Source organism: Oreochromis aureus, linkage group 5 (genome assembly GCF_013358895.1).
Source record: "Oreochromis aureus strain Israel breed Guangdong linkage group 5, ZZ_aureus, whole genome shotgun sequence".
In the NCBI taxonomy this organism is placed as follows: domain Eukaryota; kingdom Metazoa; phylum Chordata; class Actinopteri; order Cichliformes; family Cichlidae; genus Oreochromis; species Oreochromis aureus.
Genome location: NC_052946.1, coordinates 40,546,373 through 40,563,972, shown reverse-complemented (window position 1 = coordinate 40,563,972; position 17,600 = coordinate 40,546,373). Strand labels below are relative to the sequence as shown.

The window sequence follows — 17,600 nt, the reverse complement described above, 5'->3', positions numbered from 1 at the left end:
CTCATCATTATTGACATCGAATCGTCAGCTTCATTAAAGAGGCTTCTCGGGTTTTCTCAGAGACGTGTTTTTGTTCTATTGCTTTTCACTTTGTTGTGCTCTGCTGTCGCTTCGAGTTTGTATTCATCCCTCACATCCTGTTGACATCTTGACATTTTTCTTATTTGTTTTTGTCTGAAGGTGATGTGTTCCTCCGAGGCCCCTACATTTCCTTTGTTTTATCTGCAGACAAATCAATAGCTTGATTTTTTGTGTCTTAACACCGACTTTTGTGACTTTGCCTTTTATAGATTTATCTCGGTTTTGGGAGACTGAACCAAACGCTAACAGGATGCTGTTCTTGGATTTCCATTCTGCAACAGAAAACTGACTTTTAGTGTTAAAGTCCACACAGTGAAACGGTCCATGCTGAGCGGAGCGAGGCGCCCAACTGTCTGCTGAAGCACTGTTTATGTCGCTGTGTGCGACTGTGACGTGCAAAATTATGTCTGTAGTGAAAAGCTCAGCAAATTAAACATTTTATCCAAAATCAGTCTGAAAACAGATAACGTGGTTGGGATGAGGTGTTGCTGGTGTTCTGAAAACAACTTTTTATGAGTTATTGATCCTGAAAGTTTGAATGTGAGATTTGTTTTCCATCTCCTAAAGTCAGAATTTAAAATAAAATGGGGGTTTTTTACCATGGAGTTCGCAAAATTGTGATTTCTTTATCATAAATTTTCACATCTAACCTAAAAATTAAATTTTCACACACACACAAATGTTTTTATATCTTGGTGAGGACATCTAATTGGCTTAAAGCTTGTCCTAGCCCCTTTACCATCAAAAATGAATGCCTAAACCTACCCATACCCTGTCTTTAACCCTGAGCCTCAAAAATGCCTCAGAAATGTGGGGACCAGGATTTTGTCCCCATAAGTGACTGTTGGTCCCCACAAGTATAGTAGCATGCCAAATTTGTGTCCTCTAAACATGCACACACACACACACACACACACACACACACACACACACACACACACACACACACACACACACACACACACACACACACCCCACTCTGGGCCCAGTGTGCTGCTAACAAAGAGGAGGCCTGATCCAATGATGACCTCCAGCTGTGTGGGCCGACCTCGCCCTGGCACTGCCCCCTTAACCCACTGCACCACCCTGTGTCTGCAGCTGGGCTCAAACCACACCCCGCCACATTACCTTTGTTTGGTTCTTTCCTGTTTTATTTTGGTAACCTGTGTCTAGCGTGTTTAGTATCTAGTTTACTTCCCTTCGTTCGACTTTCAGTGATTAGTTTCAGCTGTGTTCGCCTCCTGTTTTCTCTTCCCTCATTATCACGTGCATTTATTGTCATCGTCTCCCCAGCATTCTTTGACGTGTTGTCCTACTGGCTGTCCCTGTTGTTTTTGCCTTATAAACCTTGTTGCCTGTTTTTGGACTGCCACTCAACTTGGCTTTATTTGTGTCCTCAGTCTCTGACCACACCTTGGACAGCCGAATCTGGCTGCTCCAAAGAAGGTAAAAAGGTTGTACATGAGTTTTCTCAGGATTCTGTGCAGTCCTGGGAAAAACTCTTCTTAGCAGAACTGAAAATTCTTAAAATGTTATCTTTTCTTTCCAAACTGTGATCTTTTCCTGAACTTAACCAACACAGCGCCTCAAAACAAAAAAAGTTCTGTGGTTTGTAAAACCACCGACTCATCAGACCTTGGTTTTTATTCTCCCCCACTGGGCAGCATACTGCCCACACATCAGAAACCGATGCTGAGATGGTAACAAAGTGCGCCAACATCTGGATTTGTCACACTGCTTTTGGAGAGCAGTTCTGTTTTAAGCTGATCTCTTTGGTTACAGTCACCAAAGCCTGGAGGAACACAGCTCAGCCGCCTCGGGATCATCATCAATGAGTTCCTTTAAATATCAGCAAACTGTCACTGTGAATGTCCCAAAGTCAGTCAGGAAACTGGTGTTGGAAGCAAACAGACTGGTTCTTGGTTCCCTCCAGTGTCACCCCATTAAAAAAAAGAAAGTCCCCTCAGCAACAGGCCAAAGATCTGAAGCAGACTAAAAATCCATCATGAACTACTTCAAGAAAGTCACCCTGGGGCTTGTGGAGCGACCCTCAGTGGCCCCCGACTATGGGGACAGTTTAGAAATGTTAAAACAAGACGTCTGCTGCAGGGATCCTGTTTTACTGCAAATGACTGAATGTTATATTTCTATACAAGAGACTTTGTTTTAATGTCATTTCCTCTCAACTTTAAAAAACAAACAAACAAACAAACCAACAAGAAACACAAAACAATAAAACAGTCACCCTGAGGTGGAAACATGAAATCATCAGAGAAACAGAATCACACAGCAGAGATATGAAAGGACAAAAAACAAATGACATCAAAGTATGAAAAGAGTGAATTTGATTTTTTTCTTCTTTTAATCAGATTTTGCTATGACAGCATGAAGCCGGCTTTATTTATTCATTTCTCCTTTTTTTAATTTGTGAAATAAAAAAGGTCAAACTTTCCAAATAAAAATATCCCTGAGCTTTAAAACGGGAAGAAAACCTGACAAAGGTGCGTCTGTAAGCTGTGCTCCTCCTCTGATCAGGCCACTGGTATCTTTATTTTAATTTCTCTGTTGTGAATTAATACTCGTACTGTAAGTCCAACACAGTAAAAATGTAACACTATATTTATGTTGCATGACCAAAAAGTCTTCGGACACACAGAAACATCAAACATGAGCAAACCTGAGTTTCTTCTGTGAAGCCCGGACAGAGTCGCCCACGTCACACGCTGATCACGTCTGTTTTAGGTATTGACTGGATTATTTACCCCCCGCCTCACCCCAGCCTCCCCTCCTCTCTGTGCCTGCTGAAAACAGACAGCTGTTCGTTTTTGGTGGTGAAAGAGCGCCCTCTGCCGGCGGAATATGGACATCTCAGCCTTTTTAACTCCACCAGAAACACAAAGTCACGTGTTCTTCTTTTGTTTGTTTGTTTTGTTCTTTCTTTTCATTAAATTGGACCTTTAACCTACTGAATCCTTCCAAGACGTTTGAGATCAGACTCTTCATTTCTTTACATTATTCAGGTATTTGCACATTTTCAACATCAGTCCATCTCTTTTTATTCACATGAAAGAAAACTCCAAAATCAGCCTCGATAGAACAGTTCAGCACGCACCAGAGTATCCTGCTGACAGCCTCTCATGTAGTCTGCATTGCTTTAAAAAAAATTCATCGTCAACTTACAAATAATTATTAAAAAAAAGAAAAGAAACCTCTAAAATGAAAAACAGGAGGTCTGAGCTCATTTTGCTGTCAGACATTTGAGGACCTTTTTATCCTGGTGAATCCACGATCAGCAGCCTGCCAGAGGAGACGTCCCTGACTGAATTAGGCAGATATTCCCATCAGCTGTCACAGAGAAGCTGCTGTTTCATCTTTTTAAGACAGAAGATGTTTGTCATGTTCATAAAACTGAATGGATAATATAAAGTGTCTCTAAACTTCAGTCCTAAGTCAAATAAAAGCTGTGCTTGGTGTCCTGCAGACTGATCCAGAAGCCTGTTGTGAGCGTGTGCAGGTTTTATGGATAGTGTGGCAAGTTTTGGGCAAACGTGATTCTGGGAAGAGGGAGCCTTAGCCCGGAGAAGACAGTGGAAGTTAGCCAGGTTTCCAAACAGGAGAGGATAATGATCAATGGTTTTTAAGGTCAGATTCTTACTTTTACTTGCAGAGAAACAAGGCGAGGAAGGGCTGCTGAGCTGGTAGGCGAGGTCCAGGATGTGGGCAGGTGGAGAGCGGCAAGCAGAGCGAGGAGAAGCCAGCAGAGACCATAGCTGCTGTGGCTGGTTGATGACTTCCAGAGTGGACCACCAAGAGAAGGTCAGTGTTCTTTCGAATAGAAAGACTCCACTCGGGTGTCCCAGTGACAAACTGAGGAACACAAAGAGTATGAGTTAACGAGTGTATTCTCGACTACAATGTTTAAGCGGCCTGATTGTCACCGTGGAGATGGAAACGGTTTGTCAATCCCGAGGTCAATCCAACACTTCTGGACATGAGGTCATTCTTCACTGGCCTGATTTCTTATATGAAATCTGATGTCAAATTTAAGATTTAGAAGAAAATATGGGATGTGTAAAAGTGTGGGGCTTTTTTATAAGCTGGTGAATGGAAATATGTCTCCTTTTAGTCAGAATAAAAACATTTGAAGCTGTTGTGAAGTTGCAGGGAGCTCAGAGTGTGTGCATCCATGCAAACAGGTGTGGGAGACTCCTGCATGGAGCCAAAGCTGGAGATGATCCACAGTTCAGCCCAGAACAGCCCAGAGGTTTTCACGCTGCAGTGCCAGCTTCTCCCTGTAGAGGGCAGTCTTTCCTTTCCAAACAGCTTTTTTTTAACCACCTGTGTTTGGCAGTTTTTTGGGAGTTGAGCTTGTGTAAATACACTTGGCTCCGCATTAGAACAGCTGCCTGTAAAATAAATCTAAATGATCTTTGAAAAACCAACAAAATTATTTTTTTGTTGTGGTTTGCATCATTTTGATTTAGTTCAGCAAGGAAACGTGGCTGGAGCCCACCTGAGGCCACGGGTGGAGAGGTGGAGTACACCCACCTTTGTTTCTGTGTTTTGCTCTTCATATGTGAGCTGCAGATCAAAAGATCAGAATTATTTCTGCACAAAAAGATCAAATCAAAAGTTCATGTTTCAGCAGTGCGGCCCGTCCACCTGTTATCAGCATAGTTATATTAGGAACATGCCTGTGTGTGTGTGTGTGTGTGTGTGTGTGTGTGTGTGTGTGTGTGTGTGTGTGTGTGTGTGTGTGTGTGTGCGTGTGTGTGTGTGTGTGTGTGTGTGTGTGTGTGTGTGTGTGCTATACCTGTTGAGCCACTTATGCCTTGTTAGGCTTGTTCCCTTTGTCACTGCTCCTCACACACAGACATACACACACACACACACACACACACACACACACACACACACACACACACACACACACACACTCGAGGGCTCCTGATATAGCCGCTTCAACACTAGCTGCACACACTCAGTCAGTGCTGACTGGGTGGAGGCAGGGACGGCTACTCTTCACACTCTCTGATGGGTGAGTGAAGCTTCTGTGTGGACCTGATCAGTGCGCACTAACTCTGTGTGCGCTCTTAAGTTCACTCATGTTTTGCTGAGTGTTCCTGTATTTGTGTGATAAACAGGACTTATTCCTCATTTCCTGTCTCATCCGTAAGTATCCTCCGCTCAGGTTTCAGCCTGTTCTTGGCTTTATATGATGTCATAGAGAGAGGATAGCCTTACCATGGTCATCTCAGGCATAGAAGCCTCAAAAGGGGAGGAGCCAAAATAGCTATTTTCAGACAGAAGATGAACTGAGGGCTATATGGCTTGGATAAGATATTAAAGGATTATTTCCCAATATGAATAATGCAAAGCTGCTCTAGAGCCCAAACTTAGAAACATATAGCTGGAAAAAAGCTGAAGAGATCCATCAGTTCAGAAAACAAAAGCTGCTGATGAAACGTTACCTGATCGTGTTATCATTCACGATCAAAATATAAAAGACTTGTTGTGTTATGAAGAGTTAAATAAATGAATCACCGCTCAATCCAAACACTGACACCGAGGGTTTGGTTACTGTGGTTACTGTGAGGCTCAATTGTGACCGACAGGAGATGAATGATAGACGATCTCAGAAAATATGAAATAAGGTCAGATGGAGGAGGGGGGGTCAAGGACAGATGATGACAGGGTAATAAAACTCAGAGACGAAGGATTGATTCCCCGTTCAGCTGCGGGCTCAAACGTATCATTGGATTGTGCAGACTTTGATGACATGCAGTCATTCTGGTGAGAAGTCCTTGAAGAAGACATTTATATGAGACAATTTCCAACATCAGTTATGGGTTCAGGAGGTGGGCGCTCATCTCTCTCGGCTCTGTTTGAAGATTTTATGGTTTGTTGTCACATGACTAAGTGGGTTGGTGGGTGGGTTCCTGTATCTGTGACCGCCATCAGATGCTCTGTGGAGCTCAAGCTGTTTATTCTTCCTCTTAGATCTACTCTGTAATTCAGACATACAGTAATAGGCTATCAGGTACACAGAAGGATGTAAATGACGCGTTACCACGAGTTGCCATTTTAGCTTTCTGAAAGCAGACATCATGAACACAGGAATCATCAGACTGAGAAACAAAGAGACGCCACCAATCATTTGTGACTGCCAGAGAACATCCTCCAGTTTATCCCCATCTCTGACTCTAATGAGCCCATTATTTCATAGAGATGCTTCATAATATTATTTAACAAATTAAACTAGCGACATTGTGGTCCAGTGGTCAGCCCTGTTGTCTCACAGCATGAAGAGTCTGGGTCTGAATTCGCTGGCTGGAATTGGTTTGATCTCCTGGTGGTTTTAATAAAGCTTCTCATTTGCTTTCAGACCCTCAAGTTTGTGTGTAGCCACATGCAGAGCTTCTGGTTATGTGCACGGTTCATCTCTGTCAAGAGCTGCACCCGTTTCTCAAATAGAGATAAGTGGAGGAATTGCACCACTCAGGAAGTTAGCACTGTCATTATAGCAGCTAAGAAACAAAACCTGTCCTGTGCCAGTGGGCCCATGTGACAGTGAGGGGCTGTTAGTGAGCAGCTGCTTTCACCTGTACATTTAGTTTGATCAGCATTTGAATCTTTTTTGTTTTTAAATAAAAATATTCTTTTACTTAATATTCCACTTTGACTGACTCATATTTCACATGGAACACTTTCCTGTTGTTGTAGTTTGGGGGCTCGTCTGGGATTCAGACTCAGATGTTGATTTGACAAAGGATGATTAGAAAAAAAACATTTTAAAACTCATCAGATTTATATTCTGGTCATTTCTTGATTCTGTTCTGGTGCACTGACCTTAATCTGCACATAGCTCCAAACCCACAGCCTTCACACATGACCATCACGTGTGTTACGCAGAGGAGAACATTTTACATGTGCTTTGTAATGCACACTCTCATGCTCCTTTGAATAATAACAGTATCAAGCATGATGCTTCTTCTACTAGTTGGTGTAAATGTGTGCTGTTTGCAGGTCTTTAAAGAAGTCAACAAGTCATCTTGCAATTTGTCTGCATAACTGAAACATCTCCATGCAGTTATTTTGAAGCCCTCGTCTAAATAAAAGGTGCAGGAGCCACAACAATCAATAATGAATTAGACATAAAAACTGCATTAATTAAAAAACAAAGAAAAAAACTTTAAAATTAGGTTTACTTGTTACCTGTGTATCTGAGACTGTCACATCTATGAAGCCAGTGTGCCATGCACCCATGCAGGCACAGGGAGAACACAGGCACCATGGATCATCATGGATGCCAGTCATTTGTTGGAAAAAGTGTTTGCAGTAACTTTACTGTAACTTCAAGCAAAACTATTAACGGCATTTACAAAAAGTTGCTATAACTGGATTTTACAGCATCCATCCATCAGTTCTCTTTCACTTATCCTTATGAGGGCTGCGGGGGGGTGGAGCCTATCCCCGCTACCATAGGGCGAGGTACAGGCTACATCCGGGACAGGTCGACAGTCTGTTGCAAGCAATTATTGTAAATGTATTTTAGAGTTTCTGTATATTTTCTTTGCAGTAAGTTTACAGTAAATTTAACTGACTGTATTTTAATTGTAAATGTAACTAACATTAAATGTCCTGTAAGTTCACTGCTAAGGCCCACCGCATTAGCAGTGGGCCTCTCTACTCCGGTTTAATGACCTGTTACAGACTCTAGATGGCAGCAGCTGGAGGCAGATGGTGAGTGTAGCAGCTTCAGCTTTGAATATGGAAATCAGCCCCACTAATCTCAGCTCCACACATCACAGAGTGGACTTCAGCAGCACAGTGGAGGAAGTCTGTGCGTCATGCGCAAGCCTGAATAAAAACTCTGACCTGCTTTGGTCACTGGGATCATCTTCACGGTTAGCTTCTCATCTCCTTATTTCTATCTGTCAAATATAAAAGGGGGGCAGTGTTTAGTCTTCAGTGACTCGGTTCCATCCTGACTGGGTGGAACTGCTCTGAACACTAACTGCCTGATTTCCTGCAACAATCAATCCCACTGTTTCTAATTGGACGTGGTAGCGCCCCCTCCTCCTCTTCCTCTGCTCTCCGGTTTATTGTCACTGACATTCGGATTATTCCCTCACAGCAGCAGCAGCAGCCTGCTCCTCATCCTCCTCCTCGTCTCCTTCTCCTCCGTCCGACAATGCGGGCACAAACTAAGGATTTATAATTTCTCCTTCGTTTCCTCCTCGTCTGCACGGTAAGAGAAATCTTTCCTTCCTTCCTCATCTTGTTTCGCTTTTAGCGTTTCTTTAAAATGTTTTCGTGCTGCTGAGCCACGCGCACGCCAAACAGCGCCGGGCTCTCGTGCGGACGCAGACCGCGTGAAGTGGGTTACCGGTGGGAGCTCTGGTGTTGTGTTCGGGCTGTTTGACTTTAAGTTGCACAGAACTGAGCGGTGTGTGTGTGTGTGTGTGTGTGTGTGTGTGAGACACTGCTTGTGCGCGCTCGGTGGCTCTTTGGTTCCGAGCCGTTTGTTGGGAACGATCAGCGCAGGATCCGCGCCCCGCGGGACACTCCAAAGACCCCCCCCCCCCCCGTCTTTACTTGACTCACTGCTGGACAGTCCGCGTGCCGCCGTGCACGCCTGCAGAGGTGACGGGGTCGCGCTCATACAGGATTTTTTGCGTGTGATTTGAATTGAGCAGAAATGATTGGCCGCTCTTCACCGGAGTAATCTGAGGTGGGCCCCCCGGAGGCTCCTCTGACCCCACTCTCATATCGACCCCTCTAATAGAAGACACTTACACCAGCACTCACACCCACACCCCCACCATCTCCTCCAGAATTTTGGGTGGCATATGGCTGCTTCTGCTCCAAGGCTCACAGATGTTCAGTTGTTACATCAGCAGCCTTGTTTGGAGACAAGACGCTCAAACCACATTCTACCTTCTGCTTCTGTGTGTGTGTGTGTGTGTGTGTGTGTGTGTGCAGAAGTGTGTGGGTGTTAGTGTCATTATGGGGGCCTGTGGCTCAGTAATTGCTATGGTCTGATCTCGTTGTGTCCTCACTGGAGAGCTATAATCCTCAACTGAAAGTAAGCTCATGCAGAAAGAGTCGGAGTGATCTGGGATGTATTTCAGTGGGAAATATGCAAATATCCATCTCGACAGGAGGCAGCATCTGTGGGCTCGATCTGTGATTATTCACCTTTTGCAGTGTCTGCTCTCCCGTCTTCACAGGAGGGAGACGTGATCATGTTTTTCCCGTCAGCACTTTAGAAGCAGGTCACAGTCAAGGTATAAAGCAATAATATTCATTATATTTCTAAAACTGTGGAACAGATTCCCCAAAACAGTCCAGATGGTTAAAAAATTAATTAAGAAGAGTTACCATTTGAGAAGCTGCAACATTTTCCCCCCTTTTTGGAAAAAAAAAAAAAAAAAATGTTTTGGAAAACGACTTCAGTCATGAATAAATGTTCAGAATCAACAAACCAACAGTCCAAGCAGGTTTAACTGTTTAAGCCTGTTTAGGTTACACAGAAATATTAAAAGTAAATAGAACAAAGCAGAAAAGCTTGGCATAAACTGACCAAGCAGTTTATTAATGTGATGCTGTTGTTCCTGCTCTCGTGACTGGACCCAGTACACGACCTTCACAAACCCTGCAGGATAAACTGGGCCCATTAAACCATCTGAGCGCTGATTAACTCTCAAACACTTGATTAAAAGACAGGATGAAAGCACCTGCTGCCTAACAACGATCAGGCTACAGCGAAGACAACGACGAAGGCGCCTGGGAACACGATGACTTTCACCTTCTTACGGGCTGGTTTTTGTTCACTGGGCCTCGTATGAGACTGTTGAGGTGCTGTGGTACGTTTCATTGGTTGGGAAGCCCTCTGTAGGAACACCAGCTTGCTTGGCTTTAGATCCTACTTCTGAAAAATGTAGATGGTTTAACTTTTTCATGAGAGATCTCCTAATGTTTTATCCACAGCGCTGACGTGTTTTAGGAGCCAACTGTTCGGCTCACCTCTCAGCTGCTGATTTACTGGTCAGTCCGATTCTCTCAGCTACGACCCTGAGTTGTAGGTAGAAACAATAAGAAGCAGGCTGCGTGCTGCTTCACTGAAATTTGAGTGACTGTCTGATGTATTTATGTTGTATTGTTCAAAATCCAAACAAAGTCAAAATATCCAGTAAGACGTAAGCAATGAGATATTACAGGTAAAAAATTAAATAACGATTCATGAAAATGAATACACACTCTCCCTGTTTATGCCACTTAGTGTGGATTCAATTTAATCATTTTCGCATTAAAATATTCCAGAAACCAGTAAAATGAGTAGTTGTTGTCTCACAGTTACAGTTTCAAGCTGCAGAGACTCAATGTTGAAATCGAGTCCTGCACAAATCCCCCTCCCTTAAAAATGTGTATATTCTACAAGCATGTAAAGATATACTTTTCTCTCTGAGACTCTGCCATTTTCATCCAGCAGACGTCTCATCTCTATTCCTCATATTTGGATTCTCTTTTGTTTAGTTTAGTTTTGAGTTTGTTCGTGGATCGTTCAGAGGCCCATCTGCAGCTCCGACATTCCCAAAAACTTTGTGGCTCAATTTTCTAATGTAGGATAATAAAAATACTTTTGGGAACTTTTGGACTCCAAGAAAAAAATGACAAAATGTAAATCCGACTTCAGTTTTCTTTTCTGGAAATTGATGCAAATGAGCACACTGCTCTCATGAATCCTGCATCACCTCTGACCCATCAGACTGTTACAATAACAGACACACAGCAAACGTGGGCGATGACCCTCCAGTAAAAATATTACATGAATATAAATATTATGGAGTATTTTTTCAGGATAAAACGTTGAATATTGTGAGTGATGCTGAGAGCTGACAGCCTGCTGCTGTGGGCTTTACTCCAGGCGTGCTTCGCAGCGGTTTGCAGCCATTTCTTTGCTGTCAGCAGAAGTAACTGTCTATTTTTTGTCTTTACAAATAGCTTTTATTGAACTCTTTAAAAGCCGCTTTATTGTGCGATGTGACAGCAGCGCGGTGAACTCGTGTCAGTCTGCTGGCCTTCACATTTACAGAATATGAGGCCAGTTTGCGGTGAGAACATCCGTCTTCTGCCTGCTTTATCTTCACTGCTGCTTTCTGCTGGATTAGTCGAGGATGTCGAGCGATGCCTTTTCAGTCCGCCGTGCCTGATCGTGGTATCGCACACTCGCAGATGGCCCACAGACGGCTTAAAAAGTTGTCAGATCAGCTCTGATGCGCCGACAAACTAGTGCAGTGCATCGGACGTGACGAAGGACGGCAGCTGGCGTCGCTTTTAGAAATCTGGCTTTGAAATCTCGCGTGATGTGAGTTTGTGTTTTAAATGATACGTGTACAACTTTACCGTTTGCCTCACACTGAATGCATTAAAAATCACGTCTTATGGATACTATAAACACACACAAATGCCCTCTATTAGTCCAGAGATCCTTTGGTTAGAAGTTCATTTTTACGCACAGCACTGTGGGTGGTCAGTCCCACTAGAAAAGTGTCGTATCAGCACTCGGTCATTTCAATAAAAGTCTGAGATCTTTTCTTTTCTTTGGAAAAAACCCCAAAATCTTTTGATTCAAATTAAAAATGTAAGAAAACCACTCAGAGTAAATTATTCCATTTAAATGTTCGTAAATTGTTTTCAGCATCGAGTCTCTAAAGTAACACCAACGAGAGGCTTTTTATAAAAATCTTCATTTGAATATTTAAATATGAGGCATCACTAATGCACCAAACCACAGTATTTATTCATCTACAAAGGACGAATGGACCTTTTTAAAATGCATACAAACTCAACTAAACTCTAACATGAGGCAGTAAAAATGTGAGACGTTTGCATCGAGATTTTAAATGATCTCAGTCAGGCTCCAGGTGATGACATCACCACCCCGAACGGGAAATGCAGTTTTCCGTTGGCTGCTCCTGGCGTGACCGCGGATCAACCATGAAGCCGAGCTCGGGGGAATCTCCTGCAGATCCCGGGATGCACGTTTTGTTTTTGTGGAAACTAACAGTGTCGGGATGTCTGCTTACTGATGATGACCGTGATGGCAGCGTGGTGACTCTGTGTCGAGCATGCTGTCTGTGTCTGAACTCGTGAATATGTTGTTATTAATTTTAAAAAAGTTGTTGTTTTTTTACTTAATTTAAGCAAAATAATCCCAACATGAGCCCAGAGAATGGGAGGACTTTGAGCTCTGGAAAGACGGAGCAGACCTGCTGGTTGTTGGTGGAAGCTTTGCAACTGTGAAATGTTCAAAAACGCTGATGCAGGATCCAACATCAGCCACACAACGATGATTCTCCATGATTTATTTATTATCTTTGGCCCTGAAACTTGGTCCTGTGAGCCTCTCGGCTGTGGACATGTGACCGGGTCAGATCTTTGCAGCTCCGTCCTCCCTGTGGTTTGTGATCAGTCGACGATTACTTGTAAACATACTGAACTCTTTATCAGAATTTTAACTATTTATGAACATGCTGTACATTTATTTATCTGCATCATCACAAAACGACAATAATTCAAAGAAAGGACACAGAAAATAAATAAATGTCGATAAATTAATACTAAATGATTTTCTTTTCATGTTTATCTAGAAGCTTTAAATTTTACAAAACATAAAAACACAGAAAAATGAACATTGTGGACGTTAGCTGTGCGACATAAACACAACCGAAATATGGGCCAGAACATAATTTTACTCTCAGTCTGAACACAATTCAGTTTTATTTATACACAATATCACAACAACATATATTTTATATTGTAAGGTAGACCCTACAGTAATACATACAGAGAAAAACCCAACAATCATATGACCCCCTATGAGCAAGCACTTTGGTGACAGTGGGAAGGAAAAACTCCCTTTTAACAGGAAGAAACCTCCGGCAGAACCAGGCTCGGGGAGGGGCGGGGCCATCTGCCACGATTGGTTGAGGTGAGAGAAGGAAGGCAGGATAAAGACATGCTGTGGAAGAGAGACAGAGGCCGTTTATCAATGCCCAAGTACGCGAGTACGTACTCGCGTTCTCGGTGAGTACGTACCCGCCAAGAACACGAGCACGGACTCGCGATATGTACAATTGGAACACCTGCGTACGTGATGATGTCACAGGTCCGGAGTTTTTACTGCCGTCCCCTCCTAATTTAACTGTGAGTAACATGTTATGAAGCTTAACTTTAATCACAGCCAAACCGGTTTACTCAGGAACAAATAAAACACTGAAATAAACCAAACATTAACATTTAGAAGTGATCTAAGTGACTTATATATCATTTTTAACCTCAGTAGTGAAACCTCTATTAATAAAAATAGTGTACATGTACATACGTGTACATACCTTAATAAAAACAAGCAGGTGAGATGTTAGAACGCTTTTATTTCTATTCTAGTGGACACTCAATACTATAGACAGCTGCTGGAGTTTCTTTAACCTGAGTAGTGAGAAGTCCGCGAGCGGGGGTTGAAACGATGTGGCGGGAGTCCGCTGTTGAGTTTTGGACGAAATGCATTCTGGGATATATAGCTGTACCAAGTCCACACCGATGCATGCTCGATAAAACGGGCGGAGCGAGAACACATCCGGGACTTTTTCGCGTTCTCGGCTTGATGCGTGCCAATTGGAACAGTACTTGGTCTCCGACTGATGACGTATCACGAGTACACGAGAACGCAAGTACGCACAAGTACGCATATTGATAAACGCCCAGAGATTAATAACAAGTATGATTCAGTGCAGAGAGGTCTATTAACACATAGTGAGTGAAGAAGAAACACCCAATGCATCATGGGAATCCCCTAGCAGCCTACACCTATTGCAGCATAACTAAGGGAGGATTCAGGGTCACCTGATCCAGTCCTACCTGTACACTCTGTTAGAACACCGAGCCACCTGCGTGTGTTAGCATTCATCGACGCTGGATGCTAAACCTATTTTTGCGTTCACCTCTATTGTGAGGGAGAGCTTACACGACTTTGCTGGAAACCAGTCAGCTGGATGAAGATGAGTGTAGCTGATAGTTGGAATACTTTAAGAATTTACCACAAAGTCCAACAATCTCTCACATCCCTACATAACGGCGCTGCTGACCCAGCTGCCCTCGATCGGAGTCGACGAGCTCGTCGTCCATCTCTGGTTGGCGGTGTCAGGAGAATCTCAGCTGATGGGTTTTCAGGATTCACACAAAGCGAGTTTTTCACTGAAGCTGGAATATTTTTAACTCTCGCCAGAGCAGCTTTGCCTCTGATCGTGTCACCTCATATGAATTAGTGTCAGCTCATCTCATTTCTTAGACTCGGCGTGTAATGCTGCGCTGCAACGCCGTCAGAGTCCAAGTGTTCAGTCATTTCTGTACGACCGTCAGTTCAGAACTCAGCAGAGAACGAGTGAAAAGCAAAGCTGGAACCGGAGAATGTGGCTTATTGTTTTAAAACGAGACTAATTATGAAGAGCCTCGTAATAACTTGATGATGTTTTAGCGTTGAGGTGTTAAGCTGCAGGTTTTAGCCGAATGTGACAGGAAATCCAGTTTGACAGATTTCGGCTGGCTGTGCTTCCCGTCTGTACAGCGCACTCGAGTTAAAACGGCCTCGCTCTCGGTGCACGGCGTGCTCCCACTCAGTCAGCCAAACACTGCCGGCTGCATATCAAGCAGCCACATCAAACGGCCCAGTGATGCTGCCGCTCCGTCCTCGCTGAGCTTTAAAAGGAGTTTAATCTGGACTCTGCTGTAGATGGGTGAGCATCGCCCATGTGTGCGTCCCAGGGAGCGCGCTCGGAGCGAGAGGGGTGGAGATTTTAGGAAGCATACTTGCATTTCAAAGTAATGGGCTATTTATAGGGCACACAAACAGAGCGGGGGGGGGGTCCACTGCCTGTGGCCTGTTGTTGTTAGCATCGAGGAATGCACCAGTGGCTGCTGTGATAAGGATGGTGTGGAAGGGTTGCAGCCACAGCGTGTTGCGACACACACACAGTTTGTTTTAGTTGCAGTGATTAGACTGTACGGATACAGACATGCACATTTCTGGGAATCATGCTAATTTATGCTGTTGCGATGGAGTTGAAAGATGACGGCGAGCTCTCGGGCCTACAGCTGGCTGATGCAGCGTGTCTGTTTGTGTATTTCTAATCGCAGAGTTGACTTCATGTGTGTGTGTTACCTCGCTGCGTGAGTGGAACCAATCGTAGAGAAGACTCCTCTGTGTGATCATCAAAGGTGCAGATACAGATCGTGCAGGGCAGCCGTCGCCCGAGGCTGATCACGTGACTTCTGGGATGCGTAAACAAATTAGCCCGGCCTGCTTTGTGTGCGAACACATGAACGAATCCGCTGGACGTGCGAGTGCGTAAAATGTCAGGGCCGCTCGCTGTTTTCCATGAAATCCACGGCCCGGGAGAATCCACGTGAAACACTGATCGCTTCATTTATTTTCTGATTAAATCCACAAAAGTCCTGAGGGGGAAACGGAGAAGAGAGCTGTGAGACGACAGGGATCCGTAACAAGAGCGAGGGCAGCAAACGCTCGAGCTGTGTGTACTGTAACGACAACTTAACTTTATTTAAGAAGATAATCAGTGTTCCCTCCACAGCAGACGCATGTCGGTACCGTGTGTTTCAGAGGAGCTGCTGCAGAGTGAATCCAACCTCATGATCTGAATCCAGTCAAAGTGCTTAACATGAGGCGGACTCTGAGGGGACGGTGAGGTTAGCAGGGTTACATCCAGAATAACTGGGTAACTGTGTGGAAAATTAAACAGATCAACCAAAAAAAGCGAAAAATCTTGTTGAGATTCTCAAGAAAAAACATTTTCTGAATCCACTTTTTTTTGGAGGACTTGGAGGTGTGGTCTCTGACTCGTTGTTTGAATAGAGCCATGAATGTGCTGCATACACCCAAGAGGCACCATCACCGCACCGCCCTGCAGCTCACACTCTTTGGTTACTGCGATATGCTGGTCTCTCTCATCCTGCCCCCCCAGACATGAACCGATGGGTAAAAGTAGCAGTGACGAGTGCGCTGTTTGCAGTTTAAGAAGACTCTGCATGGACCGCTCGGCTTGGAAAAGTGTGCTTTTTCTTTTTTAAGCATCTGGTAAATAATAGAAAATGTTGACCCGCCTCGAGGCGTACTCCTTCCATTCCACTGAAAGGTGAAGAGGATAAGATCTCTAACCTTGTTATAACGCGGCACCAAAAGTATATCTGCTGTGTTAGACGTCAGGCTGAAAGATGGAGGGATTTCTTTTATTAACATGTCACCCTGTAGATGTCTTTCACTCCAATATTTTCTTTTTCACTTTGAAAAGACGTGCAGAGCTTTGTGCTCAGACATTTATCTTTAAGTCTCTTAAGACCTGCCGTGGACCACCTGTGCAGTATTAAACAGCAGAAAGACAAAGTTTGAGTCTCTCTGATGGATTTAGTGAAGCATTCAAGAACCAGAGAATCAGATATTTCCTTCAGGATTAAAGTTTGGGTCTCGCTCTAACAGAATGTTGTCGTGTGCATTGACAGCTTGATATAAAACATGAGTTAAGTGTTGTTGTACTGAAACATGTTGTTCTCGTGTGTCACTGTTCACACACAAACCTTTTTATTTACATTTCCTCATTTTATGGATCTTTTGCCTGACAGCAGATTAGTTTTCATGAAGTTGAGGTGACTCGATTGTCACATTTTTCTTATGATGCATAACTGTGCGTTTGAGGCCGTTACCTGCTGCGGGTGTCGTAAATGTACAGAAACAAAGAGCGGAGCTGAACTTGGAGACTTTTGATGAAGTTGCTTGCACTGCAGGGGTTCCTGGAGGAAACGCTTTATCGTTTTTATCTCGACTCCACTTAAAGAAATTCGTCTTTCAGAAGCGTGACGCTGTAGGATCTTGTGGGGTAAACACACTCACATCGATTTGTTTCTTTTTTCCCAACACAAAGCTTCCTTGGACGAGCAAAGCTCCGTGTTTGGGTGCTTTAAACTTTATTTTACCATCCAAGTATTTCCAGGCTTTTATCTGGAATCCAGGACTTCAGCTTTGATGTCGATGCCAAGTCTCCTGTGTAATGATCGTCTGTGCTGCAAACTTTAGTGGCACCCTGGCCTTCTACCTCAGAAAAGCCCCCAAAATTGTGCTGTCTTCTTCAACCTAACCTGTTTTTAAAGGGTGAGCATTGGCTTTGCTGTTCTTTGCTTTCTTTCACACAGGTGCAGGTGGCAGCAGAGGTGCGTGAGGGTTTCAAAGGTAGCTTTATTGCAGCAAGTCAGTTTTATTTATATCATCCTAATATTGCAAATTTGACTGGCTTTACAGCCCCCCCCCCCCCACAGGAGGGTTCGTGTGCCTGGTTGATGGACAGAAATTTGATGACGTTCACGCACAAACTGCATCAAAAAAAGTGTAACGCAGCATATTCTTGAATTCAGATACAAACATTATGAAGTAGAACAAGGAGTCAAAA

The 17,600-nt window shown here is 43.7% G+C and overlaps 1 protein-coding gene across 1 annotated transcript in view; it reads left to right on the top strand.

Moving 5' to 3' along the window:
- Window positions 1-7,905: 7,905 nt before the first annotated feature.
- Window positions 7,906-17,600, top strand: part of pcbp4 (poly(rC) binding protein 4) — a 178,222-nt gene continuing 168,527 nt past the window's right edge. Inside the window, exons 1-2 of the mRNA XM_039611948.1 lie at window positions 7,906-7,988; window positions 8,219-8,332. The gene's annotated coding sequence lies outside the window, so the exon portion shown is untranslated. The remainder of the gene's footprint in view (window positions 7,989-8,218; window positions 8,333-17,600) is intronic.